Source organism: Canis lupus, chromosome 2 (assembly GCF_011100685.1).
Source record: "Canis lupus familiaris isolate Mischka breed German Shepherd chromosome 2, alternate assembly UU_Cfam_GSD_1.0, whole genome shotgun sequence".
Classification (NCBI taxonomy): Eukaryota; Metazoa; Chordata; class Mammalia; order Carnivora; family Canidae; genus Canis; species Canis lupus.
In genome coordinates, this window is record NC_049223.1 from 77,940,248 (window position 1) to 77,961,954 (window position 21,707).

General features: G+C 52.9%; 1 protein-coding gene across 5 annotated transcripts in view; it reads left to right on the forward strand.

The window, feature by feature from the left end:
* The window catches only part of LOC119870456, a 186,438-nt gene that overhangs the window by 115,297 nt on the left and 49,434 nt on the right, over positions 1-21,707 (forward strand). The window lies entirely within an intron of this gene.

Consider the following 21,707-nt stretch of genomic DNA (forward strand, 5'->3'; position numbering starts at 1 on the left):
CATTTTATGATGATGTGGCTTGGCATGCGTCTATTTTTATTTATTGTGCTGGGCCCTCTGTAAGTCTTTGAAATTTAGACAGCTGTCTTTTGGATCTGTGAAATTTTCTTAATCTATGTTATTGATGATTCCTACCCTTTCTACACATTTTTCTATTCTTCCTAGAATTGTTATTGTTTGAAGATAGAATTCCTGGACAAGTCCTCCAATTTTCTTTTATTTTCTCTCCTTTTTTTTCTTATCTGTCACTCCGGAAAAGCCAAACATTATTTTCCAATTTTTCCTTTTTCCTTTTTGCTGTTATATTTTTAATTTTAAAAGCTTTTTATAATTTTGTGCTCTGTGTCTCTTTTTATAAAAATGAGAATCCTATTTTAATTTCACCTATGCATGTCTTATGATGATATTAACACGTTTTTTCACATTGGTGTTTTCCGTTTGTTTTATTTTTATCTTTCAGGTTGAAGGCATTCTTCCGATGTCTGGCAAACCTTTGTTATCTGTGCATATTTAAAAATAGTAAAGTAGGAGCTGATTGGAAGCTCTGAGTACGTGGGTAGGCCTTGTGGGCTGTGGGATTCTTCATCAGGTGATTTGTCAGTGCTATTTGGTTGGAAGACTTTCACTGTTGGTATCTCTAGGGTTTCTCTAGGTGTTTTCTTCTTGGTGCATTGTTCCCCAGAAAAAGCTTTTCTAGTTGTCTGCCCGGAGGGTGTAAGTCTGGCTGCAGGTGTTCTGAGAGCAGAGTGATGGGAGATGGTTAGAGTCCTGACATCCAACTTCTTCATATTCATGGAATCTCCCTGTCTTTGGTAGACCACCATCCTGTGCACTCTGGCTGGTGTCTATCAGTCTACAGGTGTCTGGGGCTGGGGGTGATAACAGTCTTTCAAAGAATATTCTTTATTTGAGCTGCTCTTTACCCCAACTTCCAGAAGTACCTGATATGGCCAATCCCTGAGTCTTCTGGGAAACATTTTTTTCCTGATTCATCTTCCTCAATTGTCCATTTATTTTCCAGCTTCTAAAATTTGTTGCTGTTGTTTCCTCCCCCATTCTCCCCATCCTGTGGGCTCAAACCTTCAAACGTTGAAAGAAACCCCTTTACTATTGTTTTAGCACCCGAGGGGTGGGGGGAACCAAGGCGGTTGTGTGTGTTCAACCTGCCATCTTTACATGGACATCCTCGTCCAGTCCGTGGGGGCTCCATGCTTCCAGTGGCCCAGGTCAAAACTCTGCAGCCATCTTGGCTTCTCTCTCTCCCCTACATCCCACATCCAATCTCTCAGCAAATCTTGTGAGCTCTGCTTGCCACACATATCTAGAATTCAACGTCTCCACTGCTACCACCCAGAGCCAGGCCACATTGACTCTCACCTGGGCTTTTGCAGGAATTTCCATGCTGGCCTCTGTTTCTGTCTTTGCCTTCCCTACTGTCTGCTCTCAGCACACCAGCCTGCTCTGCCTGCTGCATCCTATCGCTGTTCTCCCTGAAGCTCTCCTGTGGTTTCTGTTTCATCCCAAATAAGAGCCTAGATCCCAACAAAGGCTGACAAGACCCTGTGTGATCAAGCCCCTATAGACCTTCCAAGCCACACTAGCCACCTGGCCATCTCATAACACACAAGCCAGCTCATGTTCTGGATTTTCTTTTTGCCTGGAGCATTCTTTCCCCACATACCTGCAGGGCTCACAGCCTCTCAGTCTTTCTTTTTCTTTCTTTCTTTTTTTTTCCTCTCTGTGTTTCTTATCCCACTTCATTTTCCCCTGTAGTAACTCTTGAGACTAGACATAATTATATCTCGTTATTTAGTTGTTTATAGCTTATCTCTCCTCTCTATGATGGATGGTTTGGAGGGCAGGATTTTGGCTCATTTTGTTCACTGCTGTATCCCCAGCACCTAGAACAAAGCTCAACAAGTCTGTGTTGCATGCATGCATGCATGAAGGAATGAATGCTTGCTCCACCCTAGCTCTGTTCCTGAGACTCATCTTGTTCCAGGTAGAGGAGTTAAGGAGGTCTGGGTCTATAGCCCTCCTATTCATTCATTCATTCATTCATCCATCCCTTTATCCCTCCATGCATTATTATTGTCATTGTGAATGTTAATATTCTACAGCCAGAAAGTGGCAGAGGGGGTTTTGGCTTCAGCCTGGCTCCAAAAGTCCTGGCTGCCAGCCATGCTGCTCATAAGGCTGGAGAAATAAGACTCCGACTCAGTTTCTTGTCTTGGGGTAAGAAGTTGGAGCAGCGCCTACCCCCAGGCTGCCCATGCTCATAAGCTTCTCCCTGCTAGATGGACAGTCCCCTGAAAGAGTCCTGCAAGCTCCAGCTCCAATGATGCCACCTCAGGGAAGCCCCCCAGGATGCCCAGGGCAGAGTTAGATTCTCCTTGCCTGCTTTGTCAGAGCTGTGTACGTCCTGTTACCAGGTGAGCATCAGATTTCTTATAAATGGCTGCTACTCTCTGCCCACCCCAGGACAGACTGGGTCTTGCTTAGCTTGGTGTCCCAAGAGCCTGCAGCCTGGGAGTCACTAAAGGAGCAACCGAATGGAATGAATGATGCAGAAGAGGGGTGCGGTTAAATGGGGACCTGGACTGAAAGTCAAGCCCTGTCACTCACTAGCTGTGTGACCCGGGGAAGTTTCACAACTGTCTGGGCCTCAGTTCCCTTTTATCTACAAAATGGGGAGAAAAATAGCCCCCCGTTCCTTGAGGATTTGATGAGATCATGAAATCTCTTTGCAGTACCAGGCATGGAGTAGGCATGTGATAGAAATTGCTGTTCTTGGGGTGCTTGGGTGGCTCAGTGGGTTGAGCATCTGCTATGGCTCAGGTCATGATCTCAGGGTCCTGGGATTGAGCCCTGTATCAGGCTTCCTGCTCAGTGGAGAGTCTGCTTCTCCCTCTCCTACCCTACTCATGCTCTCTCTCACTATCTCTAGATAGTGTCCTAAATAAATAAATAAAATCTTAAAAAAAAAAAAAAGGAATCACTGGGTAGGTGTCCCTGCCCCCAGCCCATTGGCTCTACACCCCACCAACAGCAGGTGCCTCCACCTGATTTCGTCCTGGTGCCCAGGGCAGCTGGTTGAGTCCCTGGTCCCCTCTGCTTGGCCCTCTGCCATTTAGGCATTAGCCTGTCTACATGTAGCGTTGGCCTCCAGATAGCCTGGCCCTGGCAAGTTGAGTCCTTACTGGTTGGCCAAACTGAATACAGTCATCTCTGGGGCAACTGAAGCCCCTCCTGGTGCAGCACCAGGGCAGTGGGCAGCAGATGAGGCATGCTGCCTGGGATGCCCACGGGACTGGAGCTGCTGCAGGAGCAAAGGCAGGCAGGGCTGCTGGGGCACATATGCAAGGGAAAGGAGGAGGGCGTCTTTACTTCTGCTGAGTTTTTAAAAAACCAAAAAGAGTTTTTCTCTAATCAAGGCATGCGGATTTCAGATGCCAATCTTCTTGGGGGCGTTAGTCTCTACTGAGCCAGGATCCTTAAATTTTGAGGAGGAGATCCTACAATTCCTTTCTTGAAGCCTTGAGATATGGGCCCGGGGGCCCAGTGTGGGCGCTCTGTGGCCTAATAGACATTTCCAGGAGCACTTCTCTCCTGTGTTGTCATGATTTGTTAAATGTCTGACTTCCCTCCGAGATGTCAGGGTCAGGTCTATTCAACTTTGTACGCCTTTTGTGTCCAGCTCAATGTTTACCATTTAAGAATAATTATTATAGTTCTCTTTTAACGAGCATTTACACCAATCCTGAAGCAGGTTCTACTACTCTGTCCACTTGGGGGTGAAGAAGCAGGTTCAGAGAGGACAGAGGGCCCATCTGATCACACACCTCCCCTCCCCGCTGGAGGTGGCAAGGCTGGGAGCCGACCCTCCAAGGCCTGCCCCCTCCACTGTTTCCTATGCCCTTTGCCATATCGAGCAATAGACTTTGTTGAGTGATTGGCAGTGATGATGGGCAGCGGTGAAGGACTGGGTCACCAGGAAAGGGTTTGAGCAGCTACTTTCTGCCAGCTGCAGTGTCTGTCAGGGACAGGACAGGAGAGGGTGACCTGGGGCCAACCCCTGTGATGATTGGGATCAGACTTGAAGGTCTAGCCGAGATGTATCTGTTTCCCCTGGTGGGAACCTGGTGTCCTGGTAGGGACTCAAGCTGCCTCCTCTTTGGGTGGCATAGACTGGTCTCCAAGGCAACGGCTTCTCCAGCCTCTGTTGGAGCCCTTCCCACAGTGGGGAAGCACCCTTTGCAGGGATGAATAACCCATAACCCAGATTGTTAGGGAACTTCTCCTCCCCACACTTCACTTCCTGCTTGGCCCTCGTTTTCCCCTGGGGGTCCTATAGAATAGAGTAGAGTCCATCTGATACCCGTCTACACTTTTGTTGAACAAATAATACAAAGATGCCAGTCTGGTCCTTGGGGAGTTTAATACGAGCTCACATTTCCGCCCCCTCACCTAGTGTTCCCTGTTGTTAGCATCTTACCCAACTCTGGTATATTTGTCAAAGCACATGACGATTCACCCAGCCCCAGACTTCCGTAGGGTTTCACCAGTTTTTCCACTAACATCCTTTTCCTGTCCCAGGATTGCACCGTGTGTGTGGTTGAACCGTCTCCTTCATGTTCTCTGGTCTGTGACAGTGTCTCAGCTTTTCCTTGCTTTTCATGACCTTGAAAGTGTTGAGGGGTACTGGCTGGGTCTTTTGTAAAATGCCCCCTCCTTTATGTTTGTCTGATGTTCTTCTTATGACGAGACTGAGGTTGTGGGGTTTCGGGAAGCATACCACAGAGGCGAAATGGCCTTCTTGTCACATCGCACTGGGGGTGCATGAGGGTGATATGAACCTTGGCTACCAGGTTAGGGTGGCGTTGGCCACGTCTTCCCCGTGAGGGTGAGGAGCTGACATTTAAGTGCCTGACATGGGTGTTAGCTCATCTAGTCCTCACACCATCCCGGGGGAGGGGGGAACACAGGCTTACCCTGTCCATTGTAAGATGAAGAAACAGAGGCACAGAGTTAAAGTCACTTATGCAAGGTGCATCTCAATCCCAGCGACCTGGCTAGAGAGCCCAGGTTTTAACCACTCCTGAGTGTGTCTCACCTGGTCTAACCACCTCCATTGGCCTCGTGGATTCCTGCAATGGGCTCTTCCTTCCCCTCTGATCTCATCTCCTACCCCATATCCCTTGGTCACTCTGCTCCAGCCACACTGGCCTTGCTGCTTCCTGAACCTTCCAGGCACACTCCCACCCCAGGGCCTTTGCACTTGCTTCTCCTTTGTTCAGAATGCTCTCTGTCACTCTGGTGCCTTGGCTGATTTGTCTCCTCTCCTTCAGGCCTTTACTGAAATGTCTTCTCTGGTCCTATTTAAATGCAATCCCCACCTCCCAGCACTCCGTAGCCTCCACTTTAGTTTTTCTATTGTACCTACTAGCATCTGATATTCTCTTTCTTTTACTTACCTATTGGTTGACTCTCCGTGTCCCTCAACTAGAATGTAAGCCCCACGAGGAGAGGTTTCAGTCTGTATTGTTCATGGCAGGGTCCTCAGTGCCTGGCACACAGTAGGTGCTCTGTGAACCTCTGTGCACGAATGCCCCAAGCTTGGTGGTAACCAGGACTCCTCCATCATCACGTCCTTGATGAGAAGCCCCAAAGAAAGATTCGTGTGGCGCACAGTCAGAGCCCTCCTGCAGGCTGACACTGATTCACATACTAGCACCCCTTGAACTGGGTCATTTGACTGAGCGGGGATCTACGTAACCATCCAGTCCCTCAGCCCTGACACGCAAGCTCCGTGAAGAAGGGAGGTGGGTCTGACTTGTTTACTCTTGTGAACAAAATCTATTTAATGCTTTGTCTTGTGCACACTAAGTGCTCAATAGATGTTTGTTAGAAAAAAAAAAAACATTGAAAAGAACCAGTAACGTGGTCACCTCTAAGGTGATAAGTAAACTATCTTGTTTTCTTATGGTGCGTACAGTTCCCATGGACCCTTTCTCAAGGGCAACACAGACAGGAGTGGACAACCTTGGCCTTGGGAAGGAACATTCATTTAACAAAATTTCATGCGCGTGCCCGCGCGCACACACACATGGATTGTGGTGGAAGTAGCATCTGTTTGCATACAACTAACCTTAGTGGCCTGATTGGTCTGAAAGGAACCCAGGTGATGTTCTCCAAGGGAAGCAGTGAAAATATTGTGCAATTGGATGCATTTGTACGCAAGTAGTTTGCTGTGGTCCGGGGCTCTGGGGAAGCTGGACTGAGGCTGGGAGTGGGGAGTACAAAAACAGAGGGGATCCCCCTGCCTCCCGGCGGAAAACTTAAGAAGTGAGATTTGTTTGGTGCCCACTGCCTGCCAGGCGCTTTCACCAAAGGATCAAATGATCACGATCGCCCTCACGGTGGCCACCCCTTCTCCCAGGAGCCGAGGACACGAAGGCTCGGGTAACATGCCCAGGCTGCAGGGCTGGTCAGGGCAAGAATGGGGCCAGGAGCCCCGCCTGCGTGGCTTCTCCTGTCCACGCACCTCTCCCCTCGCTCCCCGGCCCTCGCCTGAGCTGCCCTCCCAAAGCTTGGGGCCTGCTGGCTTATGAGGTGGACACAGTTCAGCCCCGCGACAGTGGGACGGACCCGGTGACCTCTCAGACGCCTCCCGAGTGTCCTTCCTTCGCCAGAGCCCCTTCTAGGTTCTTGACTCCTGTGCCAGGTGAGTCAGGACGGCCACGGGCCCGGGAGGCCCAGTGCCACTGTGGGAGCTGCGGGCGGGCCTGCGTGGCTGCACCACAGGCCGGGGTGGGGGGTGGGGTGGCTGGGGAGGAGGGGGGGGAGCCAGGGAGAGACACGTCCTCCATTTGCGTGTGTCAGCCTCAGCTCTGGAAATGAAAAGGCTTTTAATTTCATCGTCTGCTCCTCTGGTTTTTCCTCTGTGAGGCTGTCTGTGCCAGGAGGCCCGTGGCCACAGGATGCGTGTTTAACAAATCCAATAAAGCCTTTATTTGGCTGGCTGCTTGCTCCCGGGAGCTCCTGGCCAGGGAGACATTACCTCACCCACGCTTCTCACCTGTGCACAGGGGAGGCGGGGTGGGGACCGGGAGCGGGGTCAGGGAGTGGCCCTGAGAGGTAAGAGGCGGAGGCCAGGGAGGCCCCAGGGGTGACAGATGGTGCCTGGGGCAGTGTCCTGGGACCTGGGTGCTGGTCTCAGCCCTGCCACCAATTGCCGGTTGGACCTTGGGCAATCCCTGGACACAGCGGATCTTTGTTTTTCTTCTGTGGAGTAGCAGGGTTAGCTGAGGTCAATGGGTTTGATATATTTTTAAGCAGTGAAACCCACTTTCCCCGAGTGGAATGGGCTACGGAAACCTCACCTTGGATGGCTCTGGCTCTTGGTCACTATTGCCCTGAACTTCTTGTCTTTTTTTTAAGATGGCAGGCTTGTTTCTGCCTCAGGACCTTTACACTGGCTTTTCTTTTTGCATGAAAATTCTGCTCCCAGAATGCTCTGTACATAAGTGGCCCTTGTCAATTCAGGAGTCAGCTGGGATGTTGCTTCCTCAGAGAGCCTTCTCTGACCTCTGACTGGCCTGGCTAATGCTCGTTCTTCCCTGGCCCACCCCTCATAACCTCCCTCCTCCCGCAGTCTTTGAGGCTCCTCCCTGCCCCCCATTCGGGTTTGAAAACCACTTGGACTTGATTATCTCTAATGGCTCCTTGCAGGTCTGACGATCCACAGCCAACTCTGTCTGAAAACTGGGGGACAGCCATGCAGTGCTGGGGTTTCAGGGAAATGCAAGGTGAGGAGTGGCTCCGGCCGTGTCCCAGGAGGTTGTCCTGAAACCGGTTTGGAGATTGAGGCACAAAGAGCCTTTGAGGAGGAAGAAGAGAAGAGAGGCAGAGGCCTGGGAGCAGGGGCTGGGGCCTCCCCAACAATCGGGAGCCAGCCTGCTCGGTGGAGGTCGGGACAGTGCAGGGAGATGCTGGATGTGGCCCGGTGGCCCAGGGCCCTGAAGGCTGGGGTGAGGCGGTGTGTGGAGGTGGCACCGCAGCTTTGAGCAGGACGGGAGTGAAGGGTGGGGTTAGGGAAAGGGAGCTGAGGGTGGAGGTGACAGGCTGTGAGTAGTGTGGTAGGAAAGGAAGAGGGAACAGTCTGAAGGGGTCTGGAGTTTCCAGCAGCTTGCAGGGATGATGCTCTTGTCTGGGCATCACTCTGGGTGACTGTTTCAGCAGGGGTGGCCGGGAGGAGGGCTGGTTTGTGGACTCCCCTCACCCCCTGACTCCTCTCACCCCCAGCCCCGCCCCAGGCCTGGAGGGAAAGGCTTCCTAGCTCAGCTGCCCCCCACCTCGGGCTGCCTGGGCAGAGAGCAGCGTTTGGGCTGCCCTCCAGCTTGGCTCCTCCAGGAAGGCCAGGATTAATGTGCCGATGGTCACCCAGGGGCCCTGGCAGAGAGTAGGGATGACTCAGCACCGACTCATCCCCACTGCAGAGAACAGGATACACCGTGGAAAGTGCTGGGAGCACCGGGCCAGGGGAGCTGCCTTTGACCGTGAAGGCTGGCATGTGCCCACACGTCTGGAGTGGTGTGTGCACTTCCTGGGTATGAGGACGGGGTCAATCCCCTCAACCCCAAGCCTCCTCCCCGACCCCCTTCCTCAGCATGAGCCCTGAGTGCTCCACAGTCCTCCCAGTTCAGACGGACAACCTGCTCCTGGGAAGAATCGGCTTCTTATGGGGAGATCAGAATTGAAGGGCACGTCTCTCTAGGGGCGAGTCTTAGAGTTTGGTGGGGCGGCCTGCAGATGTGCCCAGACTGCCAGAAGTGAGGGCTAGTCTGTGGACAGCTAGAGCGGGTTCTGGCCCTTGCGGAAAGTATCCTGGAATTTGAGGACAGATTTTGGAACTCCAGGCTAGTTCCAGAACTCTGGGCTCCGGTTCAGAATCTCAGGGATGTTTGAACAGCCTCGGGCGGATTCTGGAATTCCAAGGCAGACTTCCGAGTCCTGGGGGCCCAGTGGAGTCCGGGGCCGGTTCCTCATCATTCACCTTCCAGACCGGTCTTATCCGCTGTGATCTGCTGGGACACATGGTTACAGGGAGGCAGTTGCTATGGCAACAGTAACCATGGGGTGTAGCAACCCCCAGAATTTACTCTGAGCCTGTGACATTTTAACTGGTGGAGAAGCGCAGTTAGCTCCCTAGAGCCTGCCGAGCAGGGACTCCTGCCAACCCTGTCTGTGTGCCTCCCTTCCCCCAACCTCAGATAACCTCCCGCTAGGCCCAGGGATCTGGCTGCCCGTGGGCAAATGAATATTCAGAGGCAGCCAAAAAGTGTATTCAAATCTTATAAACTTCCGCCTGCCTCGATCCATTTAAATGCATCAGTATCTTCTGTTTTGCCCCATTTATCTGCCAGGAAAACGAAGGGTAATTCCAGGAGCCCAGAAATAAGTGCTTTTCCCAAGTTGCTTTAACCTCCTAAGTGGGGTGAGGGAGGGATGGGGCTGGGCTCCTCACTCTATAGATTGGGTCCCTCAGACAAGTCTCACAGAGCCCTAGAATCCCGGGCGGCATCTGCTGGGGTCTAGGGAGGGGACGCGCTAGCAGAGAAGTGGCAGAGGCAGGCCGGAACCTGCCTCTCCTCCCTGGTGTCTGCCTTGTCTCCTGTAGGGCGCAGCCCCTGCCGCCAGCTGCCCCCATCCCCGGTCTACATGAATAGTAGGCTTTCCGGCCTGAGCCCCTGCTTCTGTCTCCCAAATCACAGACTGTCATGTGTGGAGGACCCTCGAGAATCACCTGGACTCTACAGGTAGGGAAAGTGAGGCCCAGAGACACGTGGCAGAAAAGGGACCTGAATTTCAGGCTCCCGGTTCCCAGCCCAGGGCTCTTGCCATCAACTCACCTCTACCTCATATAATTTTCCAGGCCATCCCTCCATCCAATCATCGTGTATCCATCCATCCATCCTTCATCATGCATCCATGCATCCATCCATTCAGTCATTCAGAAAGATATTAAGTCCCTGCTGAATGCCCTGCACACCTTGGGCTGAACATGAGAGGAAGTTCATGGTTGGGTCACCTGGTCCAGCTCCGCTCCCCGACCATCCACCTCCCCTGCGGCCAAGCAGGTGTTCTCCTATCCAGATCAACACATGCCCATCCCTGCCTCCCCCCGCCCCTCCCAGTGCCAACACCCCAAGCTCCCAGTTTCCGTCTTTTTGCTCATGACGTCCCCTGTCTGGAAATCCCCCACAACTCACAATTTATGCAAACCCACTCATCCTCATTCTTTAAAGCCCACGAGAAAGCCCCTCATCCTCCACAAAGCCTTTCCTCGGCACCAAGGCCATCCAAGCCCTCCTTTCTCCTATGACCTTTGGAGTAGGAACTGCACAAATGAGTCCCCATTTTCTGCTTTTTAGGTTTTGCCCCACGTTGCTCCCTGGGAGCAGTCCCTATGCTGTTTTATTACTAACAGGGCCGTCGATATATTGCATTATTACGTTTGGGCCGTGCTGTGGTGTAAAGAAAATGCCACAGGATGTGGAGTCAGACAAGAGGCCAAGTCTTAGCTTTACAGATGAAGCACTGAGGGGCGTTGAGCAAGTCATGGAACCTCTCTGAACCACAGGGATGTGCAATGCAGTTTTATAAGATGATGCCTTTGAATACTCTGAAGTGCTGAATAAGCAGAAGTCTCCCTCATTTCAGGAGCTATTTCCCCCTGTGCTACTTGGGCTTGTAGTCTTGACTAATTATTGGTAGCTTGAGGCCCAGACACCCCCCTTCCCCTATTCCTCACACCCTGGGAGGTGGGGAGGCTTCACTTCAGGGCAATTTCCCAAGAGGGATCTTGCTAAGCAAGCTTTTATTTTAACTCTTTTTTCTCCGAGTAAGACCCAAGGCAGTGGTAGGGATGGGTGGGATTCTTCTTGCCCTAGAAGGTGGGTTTCCTTTTTTATTTTTAAAGATTTTATTTTGATTTATTCATGAGAGACAGAGAGAGAGAGGCAGAGACACAGGCAGAGGGAGAAGCAGGCTCCATGCAGGGAGCCCAACGTGGGACTCTATTCCAGGCCTCCAGGATCACGCCCGGGCCCAAGGCAGGTACTAAACCACTGAGCCACTAGGCTGCCCAAAGATGGGTTTCCTAATTGGTTGACAGTGGGCTGGGGCCTGGCCAGGCCTTTGAGTACTTCCCAAGAGGACGTGACTTCCTGGGGGACAGTCTCTTGTCTGGGAAAACAGAAGCACTCAGTGGCTTGGCTCCCCCTCTGCAGGCTCCCCACTTTCATCTTCACCAGGCTTCTCTTCCCTGACTGTGGCTTTAACACTGTGGGGGGGGGGGGGGAGGGTTGCCTGTGGGAGGAGGCTTATGTCTCGAGCACCTGTTTTTCTTTCCTGCCCATGGATCTGTGATTCCCAGGGCTGAGATTTGTTCGCATCACAGTGGTTCCAGGGGAAAAACTCAAAGCCCATCTCTGTAGTATGTATCAGCCTCCACCATGCACCTGTGTGTGCCCACCACATGCCCAGGCCCAGGTGCGCACACCTGAAGACACGCCTCACATGCGCCTTCACCTCCCTGCAGGTGCGCAGCAGGTGTCCACATCCTGAGCCTTTGCGCTCGGCTGCTTCTGCCTTTCCCACTCCTAGCAGGTGTCCTTTCAGGTCTCCATAAGCGGGGAGACTTACACATGAGCCAGCATTTGGTCATGGGTGTGCATTCCTGGTGTGCACAGGCTTGCACACCCCCTCGCACCTGCCTGTGTAAAAATGCAGAGCTGTGTGCATCCACGTGCCATGGAGATAATCACAAGGGCTGACAGCTGACAGGCTAGGTGCCAGGCACTGGGAACTAGGCGTGTTAACTCATTGAGCCCTTATATGACACACACATATACGGAGATCTGTATTATTATCCCCATTTCACAGATGTGGAAACTGAGGCTCAGGGAGGTTCATCCCATGCCCAAGTTCCCATAGCTAGGACGTAGGAGGGCTGGGGTGTAAACCCAGGCAGTCAGCTCCACGGTGTGTACTCGTAACCACTGTACTAACGTGGCCGTGCAAGCCCGTTCTTGTAGGCGCTGCAAGAATTAAGCCAGTCCCTCTCCGGGGTCTTTTCTTCTCATGGGAGTGTGAACGTAGGGATGTTTTGCCCACGGGTGTGAAGGTGGGCACGTGGCGAGTTGTGCACGCCTGCCCCAAGCTGCCCTCCTTGGGAGCCACCAGGAGCGCTGCAGCTTTTTCGGGGACCAGTGCCCTGTGGCTCCGGAGCCCGTCTCCCTGGAGCTGACCACCTTCTCCTGCGTTTTCTTTTCCCACATCTCACAGATCCCAAGTCTCAGCTGAGCCCCAGCAGGCAGAGAGAGGAGAACCAAGCCCTCCGTCCGGGCAGTGCTGGCTCTTCCCCGATGGTTATGTGGTTCATAGGGCCCCCACCCCACTGTATTCCCGTCCCTACCCCCATCTCCTCTTGTCGAGATCACTCTTGAGGACAGATGCTGGCCCTGTGCCGGACCAGTCGGATGGACTTAGGGCCCCTCCCCTGAGCACCTCCAGAGTGGCTTGCTATCTCCCTGAGCCCTACTTTTGGACCTGCTGCTTCTCAGCGGTGTGACCTCAGGCAAGTCTCCTAGCCTCTCGGAGCCTCAGCTTCCTCGTCTGTAAAGTGAGGATAATATCGAGCCCTGCTGCAAGAGTTAATGGGAAGATTATTTGAGTTCATACACGGGAAGGTCCCGAACTGCACCTAGCATCCTGCTACACCATCCCTGGCACTGTTGCATTTGTCACCCTCCCCAGGTGGGCAGCGTGCTCTCTAATGATAGGGACCACCACCTTTTGCTTCTCCTGTCCCCGAGCCCGCCTTTGTCCCCAGTGCATCACTGATGCTGCTTGGCATTGATTGGATGTCTGATTGAGGGAGTCCAGTCCGTCCCTAGTGGGACCAGTCGTCCCCGTGAGTGGGATAAACCCCATCTCTCTGTCTTAGGGGGTGGAGTGAGGCCCTTGCTCTCTGCCAGGGATGCAAAGTAGGACAGGCCTCCCCAGGGGGGTTGCCGTGGCAACAGGGAAAGTTCGTTCGGAGGTAGACACACACAGGGTTGGCTGGGAGGCTTGGCGGGCGTTGCTTGCCTAGGCTGAGGAGACAGGCTATTGAAATGGCTTTCGAGCCTTGGTGACTCCTCTGTAAAACGAGGGCTAAGCTTCCAGCTCACGATGAGGGTCAGAGGCAAGGGGTCGTGGATGCTGGAAGATTTAGGAAGCTGCAGAGGGCTGTCCAGTCTGAGCTGCTTTACTACCATCCTCGCCAGCAGCACAGAAGTGTCTCAAAAGGAAGGACACTGTTTTACTCACTGCTGCACCCCCAGCGCCCAAAACAGTGCCTGACACATAGTAGCTGCTAATCAATATTTGCTAACTGAAGAATTAGTCAGATAAGAACGTGGGAACATCTCAAGGTCCTGGCCGAACCCCAACACATCCAGAATTCTAACCAAGCCCTGATTCTGAGCTGTGAGAGACCCTACATTAGAGACCCCTCGATGCCAGCTCTGACCTACCTCGGATCACCACGGATCCCTGAGGACCACCTCACCCCTGGGTGTGAACTCTGAGGACAGGCGGGGGATGCTAGGGTCCACCTGGGCCTCGAGAGAATTATCCTAGCCTGCGATTCTCAGACTTGGCTGATGCCAGCAGCTTGGGGTGGGCGTGTGGGGGTGGGAGGTGGATATAAAGTGGTGGATATAAAGAATACGGTCCTTCTCAATCAGACTCTCTGGGGTGTGGCCTGGTGTTTGGGGGTGTAACAAGTTCCCAGGGGATCCTGGTGAGTGGCCAGGTTTGGGGACTTCTGCTCAGGACATAGCCTGCTGCAGCTGGAGGGGCTTTAAGGGGTGTCCCGAGCCAACCCAGGGTTTGGCGCTCCTTGTACCCCTTGGGGAGACCGAGGTCCAAGGCGGGCATGGCTAGGCCCGATCTCAGCTCTGACACTCCTTTGGCCTGTGTGGGCAGTCTGCCTGGAAGGAGAGGAAGCTCTTTACTTCCACTTCTTTGTCCACACTCCTGGTGTCCACCCGGCCGGGCTCGCTGAAGGCTGACTGCGCGGCTCTCACCTGTGCATCCTGGTCAAGACACAGAGCGGCAGGGCAGGAGCCAACCCTGAGTTTGCAGCCTGGCCCTTCTTCTGGGCTTCGGGGGCAAGTGCTTTAACCTTTTGGAGCAGCAGGTCTCTTCCCCTGAGAAATGGGCACAGCACGACCTGTTTCATTGCCAGCTGGGTTGGCGAGGCAGTTAAGAATTTGAACTCCGCAGCCAGGGTAGAGATTTGAATCCCGGCTCCATGGGGTTGACAGCTGTGTGACTCAGCAAATGACTTCACCCCTCTGGGCCTTAGCACCCTCCTCTGTGAAACGAGGGAGATGAATTCCAGCTTCCTAGGGGGTCATCGCCAGGATTAAGTGTGAGGTGCCCATGAGGCGGGTAGCAGGGGCTCAGCTAGAAGGAATGTCCTTTTAGAGAAAGGCAGGAAGGTGGTGACTCAGGTGTCCAGCTGGTCCGCCCCAGCGCTACAGAGACAGGCCAGAGGACAGGCTGAGAGCTTCGCCTCGGTATCCCAGGGGGCCCAGAGCGGGGCAGCGGAGGGGAGATGTGTTTGTTTGAACAGCCCGAGATGCTGAGAGGCCCCTGGTGTCCCTCCATTAGGCGGTTCCTGCTGAGTCGGAGGGAGCGGGGACTGGGGGAGTGATGAGCCGCGCAGCTGGGCCGTACTTTCTCCGCTGAAAAGCAGTTTCCAACTCGTTATCTTAATGTGTCCTCACAATAACCCTGGTAATGGTGAGCCCAGGGACCGGGCTTCCAGTTTCGGAGGGGAGGTGAGAGCCCAGAGAGGTCGGCTGGCTTGGCCGAGGTCACGCAGCACAGCAGCGGCAGAGGCTGTTTCTGGAGGACCTGAGAGCCGTTGGGTCATCACTCCAGACTTGCGTCTGCTCACCTGCCGCTGGCTGCCATGCACTGGAGCCACTGGTCTGAGTTCGAGTCCTGGATCTGCCGCTTCCCGGATGTGTGCCTGGACTCCTGTGAGCCTGGGTTCTTCACCTGTCGGAGGGGAGGAATAGCAGGACCGACCCCACAGAGCTGTTTTTGAGAGAAGCCCAGTCAGTATACGCAGAGCGCCTGGCACAGGTGGGCTCGCCTCTGTCTTACGCATGGCTCAGCTGCTCCCGGGTGAGATGTACCCCCTAAAGTCACGTCACCTGTCTGGGCCTCCGTTTTCTTCATCTGCCAAATGGGCATTCATCTTGCACCAGGCATGTGTGCATCGGGATGCCATTTAATACGAGCGGGAACCAATGAGGCCAATTTCTTTTAGGCCCATTTCCCAGATAAGGACACCAAGATGCGGGGAAGCAAATTGATGTGCAGTAACTTGGCTAATGACGGAGATAATCCAACTCAAACTCAGGCCTGAGATTCTAGAGCCCGTGGCCCCCAAATGTGTCTCCCTTAGGTTGCCCTCCAGGACATTCTTCAGGGCTGATATATGCTTGTCCGGGGCTGTGGAGTCTGGGCGCTGGTGCCTGTTTGGAGGCTGGAGCAGCAGGACGCAGCCTGGGGTTGGGACTTACCCCACCCCCACCTCCGGGTAGTGACCTCCTCCGCACCCCGCCCCGGCTTGGGGCTCAGGTCCTACTTGGGCCTTCCCACTCCCCGGGGGCCGGGAGGAGGTTGGCGGGCTCCAGGCCGTGGCGGGAAGGCCATTAGCTGGCACTGGAGCCGAGTGCTGGTAATGACCCTGTTTTCACACGGAGGCAGCTCACAGTCTCTCCCCACGCTAGAATCTGCTCCCGGAGCTCCCATTCCGGAATGAAGCAGCAGCAGATTATGTAACTCGGAGCAGGTTATGTAAGGATGTAGCCGGCTCTGGTGGGATTGGGGAGCAGAGTAGCACCCCCAGCCCCTGCCCCCAGGTCGCAGTGGAAGTCTCTGGGGCAGGACCAGGCTCCTGCTCCCACGCTGCTCAGTGGCCCCCTGGGTCTGAGACCATCGGGGAGGATGGGGCAGGAGAGGGGAGGGCGAGGCCCTGGGACGGAGTGGGACGGTGCGGGTCAGGGGCCAGGAATCCTAGCTTGGGTCCAGCTCTCATGAATTGAACAAATTTGTTCCCCTCTCCCAGCCTCAGTTTCTTTTTCGGGAAAACTGAAGAGGGGTGGATTGGGGAAGCCCTAGGGGCCCTCGCAGTTCCAGGGGTGCTATGTCTCCTCCGTCTTGGAGGCGAGGCCCAGTTCCGACGCTCATCGGTTCCAGCAGCCTGAGCAGGGCACCGTCTCTCTCTGGGCCCTGACTCACCTGTTTGTCCACAGGAAGATGGGCTTCACTGTCATCCTTGCTGATGCCGGGCGTGCCTGGACTTTTGGGGTTCCGGATGTGGGTGAGACAGTGGAGCCAGGGCATTCCGTCCCTTCTCTCTCCTTTGCTCCCTGATCGAGACCTTGCAGCGAGCAGCCCCACCCCAGAAATGACAGTGACAACCGAGGAGACAACTACCGTGGCTCTGGCGGGCTGTGCTCGGGCCCCTTCCATGTGTCATCCCCACTAGCTCTCATGAGAGCCCCGTGACATATGTTCCTTTATTACCCCTATTATACAGATGGCGCTGAGGCCCAGAGGGGGCAAGTGACCTACCCAGAGTCACACGGCCGGTCCGTGGCCAAGCCAGGATTGGACTCCACGTATGTCAGACTTTCGAGCCCGTGACCCTGGGAGTCTGCACAGAGTGGGCCTGCTTCTCCCTGGAGACCAGAGAAGTGGGGACGGCCAGACGGTGTAGACAGCCCTGTTCTGTGGTCCGTCCCCCTCACTGGCCACCCCCGGGCCTCTCTGGACTCCCCACCCACCTTGTTCCCTTTGTGCCACCCACGGTGGCCGTGACGGCATCTGTGAAGTGGGCAGCGCGGGCCGTGTGGGCACTCGGCACTCAGGATACATGGGCACTTGTATTTTTAAATCCTGGCTCCGGGCAACCTCTGAAGTCAATTCAGACAGGGCCAGGGGGCTTTCCTTGGGGTGCTGCTGACCCTGGGTGGGAGGGCTCGGGAGGCATCCTGCTCGTGAGTGGGGCTGTTGCCAGCCGAGGAGATGCTTGGTGCTGGTCGCCTGCGGTCTGTGGCCCTTGAGACCATGGGAACAGGGGGCAGGCCGGAGGCTGGGAGGATGAACCAGGGAGAGCAGGAGAGGAGGGACGGGGTGGAACGAAGGTGGAAGGGACTGTGGGATGTGGCTGAGAGGACCCTTACGAAGCTCAGCGTCCAACCCACTCACTTTGAGTTGGGGACACTAGGTTCCCGAGGAGGAGGGAATATCTGGGTCACACTGTGAATTAGAGGCAGAGTCAGAACTCGAACCCAGAATGCTTGATCCCCGAGTCAGAGCAGTTTTGGACTGGCTTCTCATCTTGGGTCCCAGGGAAGTCCTGCTCACAAAGGCTCTGCTCCTGGGTAGGGGAGCTTTATCTGCCCTGCAGGAAGGTGGGGGACGAGAGGGCCCCTCCTGTGCCCAGCGATGCTTCCCTGTTGAAGGAGTCAGGGCCAGATTTCATAATCAAGACCAGACGACAGTGGAGGACATGAATGGAGAGTGAAAGAGAACCGGCCATAGCCCCTGGGCCCCACTGGGGCTGCCTCTACTTCTCATTCTTGGCCCATTAGCTACTTTCTTTGCCCTGACTCCTTATGGCCCCTGATCCCAATGTACAGGGCAGGATATTGAGGGGAGGCCATTTACAAGAGACATGTGATAAAACTGAGGCACAGAGAGAGTGGGAAGCCTTGGCCTGGGCCCCTGGCTTGGATGCTCTTGAGCTGCGAAACTTTGTCACAGCACATTTCTGGACCTTGGCTTCTTCATTTATCAAATGGGGATAATCCCCAGCATTTACCAAGTGCTGGTTTTATGTCAGGCACTGGACTGATCCCTTTCATATGCTCATCTACTCAACCTTTCAATGATCCAATTTTCAGAAGAGGAAAGTGGGGGTCAGAGAGGTTATGTGGCATGGCTAAGGTCACTCAGCTGCTAAATGGCAGAACCTGGTCTCTCTTGAGAACTCAGGTTCTGAGCCAGTATCTGATGCCTCCTCCTGGGAAGGAGCCCATCTTTGTTGAAGGAAAGACAAATAAGAGGAGGTGGTGGTGCTGCAGAGCAGGGATGGGGATACACACAAGCCAGTGTTTCCAGCCGTCTTGTGTCACCTCTGCCCGGATCTGTTCCAGGCCTCTCAACAGACGCCTTCTCGCCCACCCCTGCCTAACCCACTCTCCACACCACTGCCACCAGCACTGGCCTTTGGAAGACACAAACCTGATCATCCTGCTCCCCAGCTGGACTCTTCAGGGATCTCGATGGCCTCTGGGGAAAGCCTAATTGCCTCACTTGGCGTTCAGGACCCTTTCCCTTTCAAAGGCCAGCCCCTTCCTACCTCGCCAGGGTCCTTCTATTCTGGCCACATCGTACTCTGGATCAATTTTCTCCTCCCTCATGCCTTCACTCAGGCAGCTCCTTCTGACACTTTCACTTTATCCTCACAGTTCTACTCCTCCCTAGAAACCAGCCCAAAGTCACTTCCTCTGTGAAATTTTCTGTGCCTGTTCCTGGAAGAATGATAGTCCCTCTTGATGCTTCTGTTGCCCTGAGAGCGGTTCTCATCACCCAGTTTTGTAGTTAATTGTTCATGCGGTGCTCTCCCCAACTCACTTGATACCACCCCAAGGTCCCTGTGAGAAAGGAACTGTGTGAGCCACTCCAGTGTCCCCAGCCCCAAGGCTGAGTGGATGAATCGAGTGGATCAGGAAGTGGCAGAGAATGGTAGGTCAGAAAAAATTCTTTCTGGGTAGAGACCACAGCTTGGATTCTGGAACAACTTTGTCTACATCTCACTACATCTCACTCACTAAGGATGGTTCAGGTTGAGAGCTAATGTCTCACAGCTGGACAGACCTGGAATTGTGATGTATGATCTTGGGTAAGTCACTGAACCTTCCTGAGCTTCTGGTTCCTCATCTGTGAAATAGGCAAACAATATGGTCAAGATAAGGATTCAGTACAATAGTGTCCAGAAAACGTCTAGAGGAGATCCTAACCTGTAATAAGGTAGGTGCTCAGTACAGGTTTATTCTTTCTTCCTGCTACCATCCTCCATCATCTTCATCCTCTTCATCCAGACATCATCATCACCACCTCCATCATCATAACCATATCATCCCTTAGTACCCAAATCATCACCACCACAATTATTATAGCCAACATCATCACTTTCATCCCAACATCATCATCCTTTTCATCTCAACATCATCATTGCTTCCATCATTATAACCAACATCATCCCCTTCATCCCGACATCATCATCCTCTTGCCAACCTCCCAGCATCATCATTACCACCTCTGTCATCATACTCATCGCCATTGTCATCATCACCATCCTTACCATCATTCTTCAGATCTCTCTATTTTCTCAGACACTTGCCCCTATATTGGAGATTCTGCAAGTATGAGGTGCCAGCCATGTGCCAGGAATTGGGTTAAGTGCCTTCCTTTCATCATTCCATTTAATTTTCACCCCAAAATAAACACAAGCAAAAATCACTTCCCTTCTATGGAGAATCTTCACGTGTACCACATGGGTTGCTACAATGGTCCTGTTTTAAAGATAAGGTAAATGTTCAACTTTGGTCAGCTCTTTTAGCACCAAGCTGCTTGGGGCTCCTGATTCCCTTGCCCTTATGGTTTTCTGCATTTGCTTCCGGCTGCTAGTACTCCCTACAAAGGGTCAGTATAAATTTTCAGCTCTTTCTTGAGTTCCCTGGCCCAGAGTTAAGAAAGAGCAGCATTTTTCATTGATTTACTCAAAATCTAGGAAAACAAAATTGGGCATGAACAAGGATGTCAGGAAACTGGGTGAAGATTTGCAGGCTCAGAAGTCAGGGTCTTGGACCCTCACCAGCTTGCTCACTCTAGACATGAGTCACCATTAATCTGGACTCATAGGCCTGCCTGTGGTCTTCCTGCCTGAGGATCCAGTGCAAAGGAGCTACTCCAGAGAAACTCTACCCCTACCCCAATCTCATTTCGAGTCCCCTTATCATCCTTATCCTCCTTCTTTCTGGAGAAGCATCACTGGCGTCTCTGAAGTTGGAATAAAAATTCCCATGTTGACTTTTTTTAGGGTGGGTCTGGTGAAGTTCAAAGGAGAGAATTATAGATTCATTCATTTTTCAAATCTGTATTGAACACTTACCATATACTATAGTGTGCTGGGCATGAGGACCTAGACATGACTCAAACATAGCCCCAGTCCCGGAGGAGCCCCACTTGGATTATTGTGTCTAGTTGTAGCTGAGACTTTTCCCACTGCTCTGCCGTTTTTCTGGGAAGGCCCACATGCAGGAGCCCATCTTCTATCCTACAAACTGGGCATAGAAGAGCTTTTGGAGGACATTTGTAGAATGGAACCAAACTGAAGCCAATGGGAATCAACCTCACCTCATAACTATGACCTGACCCTCTTCCCATGGGTTCATCTAATGTCTCTGGGTAGAGGTACCCTTACTGGGGTTGGATTGGGGAGGTCTAACTGGGATGGGGGTGGGGGGAAGGGGTTGGGCATTTTGCATAAATGTGTAAATCCAAACTTCTGTATGAGAATGTGCAGGCCTTTGTTTCTTCTGCTGACCCTGGTCAGGTTCCTGAAGCTAGTAAGAGGTTGGTTTATTAATCTGTGCCTAACAGCACCTAGCACATACTCAGTGCTTAGTAACTGTGGACAAAATGAATGAGTAGATGAATGAGGGTTTATCTGTATTGTTTCACTAATTTCACTAGATGTTGCTGACTCGGGGCCCCTCATTGACGGAGAAATATTGGAGGCTTACTCTCCAGGGGCTTTGGGTAAGTGGCTTGTGGGGAACCCTCAAGGCAATTGTGCATGGGTTTTCATGCTTAGAGGGGTAGGTCAACTGAGAGGGAAGCGATCAGGAAGTTAACATTTCATATACTCACTGACCCATCTATTCACCTACCTGTCCAGGGTTGGGCCAGATATTGCAGGTTTTCATGACCAGAGGGGTGGACTCATCAGATGGGAGAAGTGAGGAGAGTATTAATATTTTATCCGTTCATCCAAATACCCATCTACCCATCCATCCATATATTTACCCACCCATCCATCCATATATTCATCTGTCTATCCATCCATATGCCCACCCATCCATCCATATACCCACCCACCCATCCATTCATATATCCATCCATCCATCCATCCATCCATCCATCCATCCATCCATCCATCGCTGGAGCCAGATTGTTCATTGTTGTTGAATGCCAGCCTCAGGACTTTAGACTGAACACTATCTTTTGTGACAGCTGTTAGGGAGGGAGGTTAATTTGCATGAACAGCCCAAGCGCATGCTGGAAGCTAATTAGAGCTTAAGCAGGGATAGTCTGCAGATCCTGGAGTAAGTGGGGCCTAGGCATTTCAGGAAGAGCCCTCTCCACACTCTTGTGCCAGTTTTAGAGAGAGATGGGGAGCAGATGGGACATAGCGACTCTCATGAACAAAACACCTGGGTTATGTACTTATTAACCAGTTCATAATAATTCTAGGGTATAGGACAGCAGATGGAATGATCTGGATT